Source organism: Marmota flaviventris, chromosome X (genome assembly GCF_047511675.1).
Source record: "Marmota flaviventris isolate mMarFla1 chromosome X, mMarFla1.hap1, whole genome shotgun sequence".
NCBI lineage: Eukaryota > Metazoa > Chordata > Mammalia > Rodentia > Sciuridae > Marmota > Marmota flaviventris.
In genome coordinates this window covers 10,279,845-10,290,534 of record NC_092518.1, presented here as the reverse complement: position 1 = coordinate 10,290,534, position 10,690 = coordinate 10,279,845, and positions in this window count along the sequence as shown.

Below are 10,690 nucleotides of genomic sequence, written 5' to 3'. Positions count from 1 at the left end.
ATATGATAATCACTAGTAAAACAAAACTATTATTACTACTGTATAAAATTCCAACAAACACTTAATTTTGAAAGAAAGCATATGACAATCTCTAGTAAAACAAAACTCTTGTTATTACTACTATATAAAATAAACACAAACACTTAACTAAGCTAACTGAGCCCATGGGGAGAAGGCCACCTTCCTGGTGAGCCTCCTCCCAGGGAGAAGGCAGGAGAGGGCTGGCAGGGGAAAGTCCAGGGTTGTGATCTGAGTAGTCTCTTTAGAGTTTGGGCTCCTCAGGGTAGGGAGAGGAGGTCTGGGGGTGGCAGACCTGTCAGGCAGAAGCAGTACGAAGTGAGCTGTTGGCTCAGTGACTCCTGTCAGGTAGAGGGGCCTGTAGGATAAAGGGACTGTGGCTTTGAGTCTCAGAGGAGGGTGGCATGGCTCTGACTCTTAGGAGCCAAGGAGGTGAGCGGGCTGAGTGTGCTCGGGCTCAGCAGGACCCTCCTGGTGTGGCCCCTGGGAAGGGGAGGAAGGCCTAGGCTCCTGGGACAGTGGGGCATCTGCTCCCAGGCCTGCAGCAGGGGCTGTGAGACCATGTCCTGGGCTGGCCTGGGAGCTGGGGCCGGTGGGGCAGGGGCCAGGGGAGGCCCCAGGAAGGCTGGAGGGCAGGCCATGGCTCAGTCTCTTCCTCACAGAGGCAGATGCCGTGGAGCGGACGCTTCTCTTCAGCGGCCCAGGCCTGGGCAGGAAGGACAGCTCCACTCCGTTTCTGATGACGGGCCTGAAGGCAGATGGTCTGCGCTGTGGGCTCTGCTGCTTCCTCTTGGGCTCAGGTTCCTCAAACCACAGGGGTCCATCAAACTTCCTTTTCCCTTTGTTGCACTGGCTGAGGTACTTCAGCACTGTCTCCTTGGCACAGGGGTCTGGGGCCGGCTGGGACGGTGGGCACCTGTAGAGGCTCCCTAGACCCTCGGGATTCGTTTGGACTTTGAAAGGGCCGTGGGGCCAACCTGGGTCTGGGGCGTGGCGAAGTCTGCGCTTCATGCCTTCGTGGCGGACCTTGGTAAGTTGGGGTGTCAGGAGTAGCCAGAGGGGCAGCCTGTGCGGATTGTACCTCCCAGGCGGGGTGCCCACCGCCCTCCTGCCTCTGGTGTGGTCCCCACTGTGCAGAACCTTGTGGAGGGCTTGGGAGCGATCCCGGGGCTCTGGGTGTCCCAGGGCAGGTTTACAGATGCCAGGGTCCTGGGGGCGGGGGGCAGGCCTGGGCCTCAGAGGTCGGTGCTCCTGGGTGATTCTCCTGGGCCTCAAAGGCCGTGTTGCTAGGGCGGCCTTGCGTGTGCCCAGGTACCTGTGCAGGCACCTGCTCAGGTAGAGTCCCATGAGAGTGGTGGAGCAAGATCAGTGTCTTTGAGTAGGGATCGGTTCCCAACCTGTGTGGTCGCAGCCAGACACCAAACAAGTGACAGTTGGGGCAGACAAAGCACGTGGGGTGCCGTTTGCGGGGATCTGGCACCCGCTAGGCTCCTGCCCCATGGACACGAGGACAGCACGGGGCAGAGTGGCACGCGGGGCGCCCCATGCTATCTGGAGCGCAAGGAAAGCTCAAGCCTCTCTCCTCCCCATTGGTGCTCTCAGACACAGCCCTGGGCAGAGGGGCCTCGCATCTGTGTCTACATTTCTGACATCGCCAGGGAGAAAATACAAAAATTTCTCCAGGGCTGTAGTTATAGCTGGTGGAGTATTTGCCTCACATGCCTGACACACTAGGTTCCATTCTGAACATCAAATAAAAATAAATAAATAAAGGTATGGAGTCCATGTACAACTAAGAGAATTTACTTTTATTTATTTATTTATTATCTTTTATTTATATATGACAGTGGAATGCATATAATTCTTATTACTCATATAGAGCACAATTTTTCATATCTCTGGTTGTATATACAGTATATTCACACCAATTCAAAGATTTACTTTTAATTGTTCAAGGGCTACTAATTGGTTATAGTACTTATATTTGGAAGTCTGTTAAGCAGTATTTTTTGAGAACATTTCCCTCAAAAGCATGTGTGTAACTTAGAATTCCCAAATGCCAAAATGGAAGGGGGAGGGGCCAAAAATACAAGCAATTGGGCAACAAATTCAACTTAGGGCATTCATGTAGTCCAGATTTGAAGTGGAAGACTGAATGGTGAAGACACTGAATAGGCTTAATGAGGAAGTGCCAAAAGTTTTGAGTGTGGAGGGGACTAAGGGGACTTAGGGTGGGATGAGCCAGTGGGTGCAAGGGAATGAGATCCCTAACACTCTCAATTCCTTATGAGGTCACTTTGGGGCCAATTCCTTATTTAAGAAGTGATCTCCACCTATGTGATTTAGAAAAGAGAGTCCCATGGTATCATTTTTTTTTCTAAAGCTAGTTTTCATGATAGAATGACTTCAAAGGTATATATCTGTTAAGAGAGTAAATGGCATCAAAGTGGACACTCTAATGCTTTAGGGTCTTGGCTTCTTATAGTCTTATCTTTCCCATGTCTCTAGAATTTTCCACATCTTTTTGATTGGTACTGAGGATTTAACCCAGGGGTGCTTAAACACTGAACCACATCCCAGCCCTTTTAATTTTTCGAGACTGGGTCTCTCTAATTTTCTGAGAACTTGTGAGCCTTTTGCCTCAGCTTCTTGAGTCACTGGGATTACAGGTGTGCACCACCACATGGAGCTCCACATCCTTTTTGTAATATAACCCAGTGGGTGTCATTCTGGCTTGTAAAGAGCCTTGACAAACCATAGCCTTCTCCTGGTGAACTACATACAGTAGTATGTGAACCACCCTAAATGTGCTCTCTACTGGTAAACAAACCATGTTGATTAGAGACATTCTTCACAGACACTGCAAACTCCTGACCCTTCTTCTCATGCAACAAGAGAGAAAGGATTTCACTGGTTAGTTGATGATAGAGAATAGTGTATATCAATTGTGTTCAGCCAGGGGTGAGTTTTCAGTAGATATTAAAGGAGATCCAGAGACATTTTTGGTTGTTAGTATGCAGTGGGGGTGGGGTAGGGGATGGTAAGGTTCTACAGGCATCCAGTGGAGGCCTGTCATGCTCTTGAACATCCTGCACTGCACAGGATGGTTCCCACAGCAAAGAATGATTTGGTCCCAAATATCAGTGATGCTGAGGTTAATACTCTTCCCCCAGTAGTATATTATGTATCCATGATGCATACATCTAACTAAGAAATTAACACGGGATCAATACCAAGCTTTAAACAGATCTTCTGATCTCTTGCTACTGTCCATTTTTTGGTTCTACATCTACTTCTCCTTGGTCTCCTCCACTCAGTTTTTCTGCTTTGGTCATGAGAAACATCTGAATGTGGAGGACTTCATCTTGGGGACTGGACAGGGACATGGGTCATTGTTCTTTACAGCCAGACAAATCAAGTCTCTATAGGACTTTTCTTGCTCCTTCCCTGTGGAGGTGACTATAGAAAAGAAGACTGCTCCTCTGGGTGTTTTCACAAGGACTTGCAAGGAGCTGGTGTCAGGAACAAAGGAGGGGGAAGTAGTATGTTCCTGAGTCTGGAGTTCCAAGTGGCATGGCAGCAAAACTAGAAAGCTGAGTGCTCATCAATGTAGTCACGTCTGTGTCCTGCAGTGGGACCCAGGGCCGGGGGCTCTTAACACAAGCATCATAAATGTCAAATTCCCTACCTCGGCAGTGTTGAAGGAGAACCTGAACACAGGTCACCTAATTACACTTCCTGGTACAAAGGGCCTATTAATGTCTGAAATTGGAAAATAAAGTATATTTCAAGTGAGCCAGAAAAATATATTACCTTATGCTTAATTGATATGAAGGTATCTACTAATTCCTCTCTTTATGATGTTTGTGTAGCTAACGAACAACAAAAGAGAAAATATCAAAAACAATTGGCATCCCATGGTAGGACTGAAATGGAACATGAATTGAAATCAACCACCTGGTGATTATCTCAAATCAAATCATAATCTGAATGTACACTTAGACTGGCAATTTAGAAGGCTACAAGCATCACTGAATTTGCTTAGACACAAAACAGATGAGCACCGTACTTGCAGACATGTCTGCAGTTTGCAGGGAAAGGTGCCCCCACCTCTGTTTGTCTTCCCCTTGCCTCACCAGGCCTTGGGCCACAGGGGCTCTGGAAAGATGGGAAAGTTGGGCTTTTAGTGCAGGTCTCCAAGGCCTCAAGGGCCCATTCCAGGGGCCTAATAACCATGTTTTTGAGTTCTTCTTTCATGCTTGGACTTGTGGGACCTTGGTGACACCAGGGGTCTGTCTCTCCAGAGAACAACTGGGAGTGCACCTTTCACATGCAAACTTAGCCCCAACCATCCCCTTTTCAGGTTGTTACACTGAAGTGATTATTTCTCTGTTCCAAGTAGTCAGGTATCAGACAACTAGGGAAGGGCCCTGGGCCCCAGTAGCTGGAATTATTCAAGTAGCCAAATAGTAAATCCAGGTTACCCTGCCTTGCCTGTTCCTTGCCACAGAGACCCCAATAAAGGCTCTTGCCCACATATTGCCCTTGCCCTGGTGCTTCCTGACTGACCCTGCTGCTCCTCCATGTGGCCCTGCATGGTGTGCCTGGCCTCCTACCTGGAGGGATCTTCTTCCTTCATGAAGGTCATTTCCATTCTGCACATTTTCCAGGCCTGATTACAACAAACCCTGGGTACCCTTAAAACACTAGGCCTCCAGGGTAGGACCAAAGCAGGGAGCTCATGGGAAGCCTGCGGAGCTCAGAGTCCTCCTTCCCTCCAAACCAAGTGTGGTCTGGCAAGCTGCAATTTACTTCTCCATTAGCTAGCTGTGTGACCTGGCAGGACAGCATTTAACCTTGTGGAGTTTCACTATTTTCATCTGAAAAATGAAGATAATATTAGTGTCATCAGAAAGCTCTTGGGAAGATACACTAAGCACTTGGCAAATATGGAGTCACACAGCACTCATAAATATTAGCTTCTTTGGTGATCATTTCCCATGGTTGTTTGCTTTTATCATTTTATTCTGTTTAAAATATACTCTTAAGGCATGGCACATTTTAGCCATTATTTACTTAGTTATTTGCTTTTATCCTCTTCTACCAGTGCTTAAAAACAGAAATATGATGCAAGACACATAGGTAATTTCACATTTCTAGTAGGCTTGTTCAAAAAGTAAAACGAAACGGGTGCAATTCATTTGAATAAAGTATTTTATTTTACCAAATATACTCAAAGTATTATCACTTCAACATGTAATCACTATGAACAATTATTAATGTGGCAGTTTCCCTTTTTTTGTAGAAGTCTTGAAAATCTGTTGTATATCTTATACTATATCACATCTCAATTTGGTTGCTACATTTTCATCAGAAATACTTGATCTGTATTTAGATCTCAAAAAAATCAAATTTAAAAACATGTGTACACACATTGGAACTGATTATAAGCATTCTTAAAACTTTTCCAATAACTGAGTTGAATTCTTAGAATTAAATGTAAATGAATTAAATTAAATAAAATTAAACCTTCATCTCCACAGTCACACTAACCACATTCCAAATGCCCAATATAGTAGTCACTGTAGTTTTAGACCATTTAAAATATATTTACAGGGCTGAGGTTGTGGCTCAGCAGTAGAGGGCTCACCTAGTACGTTCAAGGCCCTGGGTTCGATCCTTAGCACCACATAAAAATAAATAAATAAAATAAATAAAGGTATTGTGTCCAACTACAACTAAAAAATAAATATTTAAAAATACATATATATATTTACAATGTTGTATATCAAGCATTCTCTGTATTACCAATTAACTGATCCCAGTGTTCTTAAAGTAAATTGCAATATTGCAACATTATCTTGTCACTCTGTGCTACAACTCATCACTTAAAGTTGGTGGTTTTTGGTTTTTTTTTTAACCTTTAAAAGTGACTTGGCCATTTTCTTCCAGTATGGCATCTTTGAAGCTTTTAAATTTGACTGCATTCCAACACACCCAGTGCGGCTGACACAGGGTTAAAAGTGACCCTACAAGTTAGCTTCCAAATAAACTAACAACCTCAGTCAATATACTACATTTAATGGTATTTCTTAATCCCAAATAAAGCTAACGAGAAAAGCATGATAATCAGGTGTAAAATGAGATTATAAAAAAGGGGAAAATTTGGGCAAAAACAACAATCGATATTTTGGGAAAAAATAAAATTCATATAATGAGTATCAGTGAGGGATCAGCATTTGTTCATTCCCACCCCCTGATGGGCATGATATACTAATAGCCCCAATCCATTTGCATCTAAAGCAGAGAAGATGCTTCAGAGAAATGCATTTTCCCTATAAGAATTAGACAGGAATTAAAGACATGAAGACACATTTCTTTTTTAGGAATGATAACGTAAAATATTCTCTTTTGGATGCAACAGTTAAAACTAAATTACAGAAAAAGTTGTAAGAAGATCTATTTCTTTATGCACTCACTAATCCTTGGTAAATTATTCCTTGTCCATCACTTGTTAACTTCCTTTCTGGCTTCACTATCCTGAACTATCTCAGTTAGACACCTCAAGGTCCTGACTAATTTTACCTTCTGTTTTCTTGAAGAGAATCCCACTTCCATGTCCTATTGCATTTATTGTAGAAATGCATTTTAAAACTTACTCTTTCCCTATTTCTATTGCCACAGCCCTCATTTAGGATCTTACCATCTCTCACTTGGATTAAATCTACCCTTGTATCTCTGCATTGTTGCCTGAGCTAATATTAAAAATAATTAAGAAAACGAGTAAGTGAAATTATACCACACCACTTTCTTGTTTAAAAATAACTCCTGGCTGATAATTTATCCATTAAGCTTCAAAGATCACCATTCTTCCTGCCTCTTCCACCACGTACATTCTACAACCCAGCTACATCACTTTGCCTTTTGGCCATTTCCTGTGCATGCTACTATATCTGCTTTTGCACTTACTTTTCCCTCAGTCTAGAATGCCCTCTTGGCTAACTCCTATTCATTCTTCAAAACCCAATATAAACATCCCCTTTATAGTGAAATCATCATAGACTCCTCTGAGTAGTCTATATCACAAACCTTCTCCTGTGGTCCCACAGCTCTTTGAGAAAACTTTTTCAAATCACACTCACTTTAAAATTCTAATTTTGGGTGTGCTCCTTTCACTAGACTTCGAAGTTGGGGTTATCAGGAATTGGAGTAGTATTCTCGGCATTTTGTGTAGTACCTGGCACAGGGGTGACACTCAGTAAGCATTAAATGACTAAATAAAAATGAATGACAAAATGCATAAATGTTATTATGTGTCTAAAATTATAAAATTCATTTTTATTGCCTAATTATCCTTTTGTTCTGTATTGAAGTCTTATAAATTAAAATCTGATTAAACAGTATTGCTATTTAATAGAGAAGTTATTTGTAAAATTGGCAATGGAAAATTAGCACATATTCAACACACACAAAGGAAATAGATTTCTGGCAAAGCTTTTATTTCATTTCATGTCCTATCTTCTACACCAATTATAAAATCTATACATAGAGATATATGTGTTTGTTAACAGAAAATATTGCCTATACAAGTAGAAGGAAATGTGCATAAAATTAGACAAATGGGAACGAAGGGAAGGGGGATGGGAATAGGAAAGACAGTAGAATGAACTGGATGTAACTTTCCTATGTTCATATATGAATACACAATCAGTGAAACTCCACATTATGTACAACTACAAGAATGGGATCCTAATTTTAATAAGTTATACTCCATATATGTATAATATGTCAAAATACAATCTACTGTCATGTACATCTAAAAAGAACAAATAAAAAAAGAAAAAAAAACGCTTTAGGTTATATGTATAAGGTGAATACGAATAAAAAAATAGAATGTGGCTGGGGGATATAGCTCAGTGGTAGATAACTTGCCCAGCTTATGTGAGGTCCTAGGTTTAATCCCCAAATCTGTAGGAAAAAAAAAAAAAAACGACAAAGGGAATTTTTACATGCATTCAAAATAGTCCATGGATGACCCATCAGTTCTCTGGCACATATGCAAAATAACTAAAACAAATGTCTGAAAGAGACATTTGTACTCCTATGTTCATAGCAGACAAAATGTGAGGGATAACAAGATGTGAATTATCCATACAATAGGATTTCATTCAGTCTTTAAAAGACTGCATGTTATATGCTACAACGTAGGCCTTTACAAACAACTTCTTTTTTTTTTTTTTTGGTGGCAGACCAGGACACTTTACCACTGAGCTAGATCCCCAGCCCTTCTTTTATTTATTTATTTGGTACTAGGGATTGAACCCAGGGGTATTTTCACTAAGCTACATTCACAGTCCTTTTTATATTTTATTTTGAGACAGGATCTTGCTAAGTTGCTTAGGGCCTCACTAAGTTGCTCAGGTTGGCCTTGAACTTGTGATCCTCCTTCTTTAGCCTCCTGAGTTGCTGGGATTACAGGTGTGTCTGCCCAGTCCAGTTTATTATTATTTTTTTTTGAGGTGGGTGTCTTGCCACGTGGCTAAAGGAAGCTAGCCTCAAACTTGAGATCCTTCTGTATCAGCCTCTTGAGTACTTGGATTACCACTGTGTGCCACTGTACCTGGCTACAAATAGCTTCTCAAAAACATTATATTAAAAGAAATAAACTAGTAAAAAAAAATACCATGATTCCACTCATAGGGGGTCTCTAGAATAGTAAGATCTACCGAGTCAGATAGATCTTACTTCCAGGGACTGAGATTAAGGAGAATAGGGACTCATGTATAATGCATATAGAATTTCAGTTTTACAACATAAAAAGACACCTGGATATAGATGGTAGTGATGGGTGCATAATAATGTGAATGAACTTAATATTACTTACCTGTATTCTTAAAAATGGTTAAGATGGTAAATGTTATGCGATGTGTATTTTACCATAAGTAAAAATAAGACCAATAAGTTCTGTGCCACTGCTAACAGAGGGGTCCACACTGCCATGGAGAGAGACAGTGTGATGTGTCTGATGTTGACATGACACTCTTCCTTTATCTGCAAATAGAACCACCAGATCTTGTTCTTACCTGATTTGTCTGTAGAATCTTCAAATTCCACAAGGAAAGAGTACCCATTATTCCAGACGTGGAGGTAGGTGGCCGGGTCATAAGAGATGGTGAGGGGTTTTAAGCTAGGATCATAAACACTGTCCTTCCACCGGATATTGATGGGTGACTGTCGATCATCCCCAGGAAGCAGGTCCACACTCTCCCAGAGTGGATGCACTAGGAGAGAGCAGGGTGGGACCATTAGCAAGAGCAGGAGGCAGTCCCACTTGGAGAGAACCAGCACAGGCCAATGGCAACTGGAAGTCTTTGGAATTAGCGACTCAGAGCCTCAACTGCCTAAAGCAGAGGATAAAGGCAGACCAGAGAGCACCTTGCATGGGCTCATGTCTGCCATCTTGAAAAGCCAACATGTCCCAGTCTGCCTACTAATCTCACCTGAACTCAGTGCTGTCAAGTCCTGTCACAACAGCAAAATGATTAGTGCCAGCTGCAAATGGGGTTTTCACAAGTGAATTTCTTTGTTTCATGGCTAATGTCCCAAGCCCCCAACTGGCTTTAAACACAAAGTCAAGTCAATTTAATTTCCAGTGACAGACTTCATTTTGAGCCAAGGGAATGGGGGAAGAATTTTGGAAAGCAAACTTTCATCGAGTGCAGCGTCTTCAGCTGGGTGGCTAGGGTAAACTGCTGACATGCGCAGTGTGCACGCTGAGCTCACCCCTGCGCCAGTCATCAGGCAGCCGCCCTGCAAGGCCAGGGCAAATATCAACATTGCCCAGGTCCCTCAAGTTCCCGGCCTGTCACTCAAATGTGGACATCATCTATGATGGTGTGTACACGTGGTTTGTCCCCCACAGCCACTGACGATGTGACCGATGCTGACTCTTTCCCACAGAATCAAGCCCCAGGGCTTTGCAGCAATAAATATCAGTGGACTTCCTGCTAACAGAGACCTGTTGAGACACCTACATGTGATGAATGGAACCCTCATCTAGTGGTTTGGGGTGGTCCAGTTCCCAGCCTTGTAGAAGCATCATGGATGGGTAGAATCAAAACCAACTGGAAATGTGAATGGACAGAAGTCATTGCATATGGCCCCTGCATCTTGCCCCACCACTAAGAATGAGTAAGGATTTGACTAAGGTAGCTGTTCTGTTATTCAGTCCATTGCCCTGTGTCAGGGGCATCCTACTTTCATAAAGAACAGAAACATGCCTCTACTCTTCTGATAGAAAAGACATTTCTCTTGCTTTGCTAACTGCCCAAAGACAAAAATTCAAAGTTTTAGCTTTGTTATTTTGGAGGGGGTGGGGTATAAAAGTGCCCCAGCAGCTCAGCAGCATAGACACTGAGTCGTGTTCTGGAAGTCTCTTGACCAGTGGTTCTCAACAGGGGCAGTGATACTGTCTTCAGAGAACAGTTAGCAATGTCTGGAGACATTTTTGGTTGTCAGAACTAGAGGGTGATAGTGCCATCTAGTGGGTAAACACTAGGAATGACCCACAGCCATCCAGCACCAAATGCTGAGTGTCAGTCACAGTTGAGAAATCCTGGTCTATGGAAACCTAGAATATTCTTCTTTTTAAAATCCCTTCCTATAGTATAGT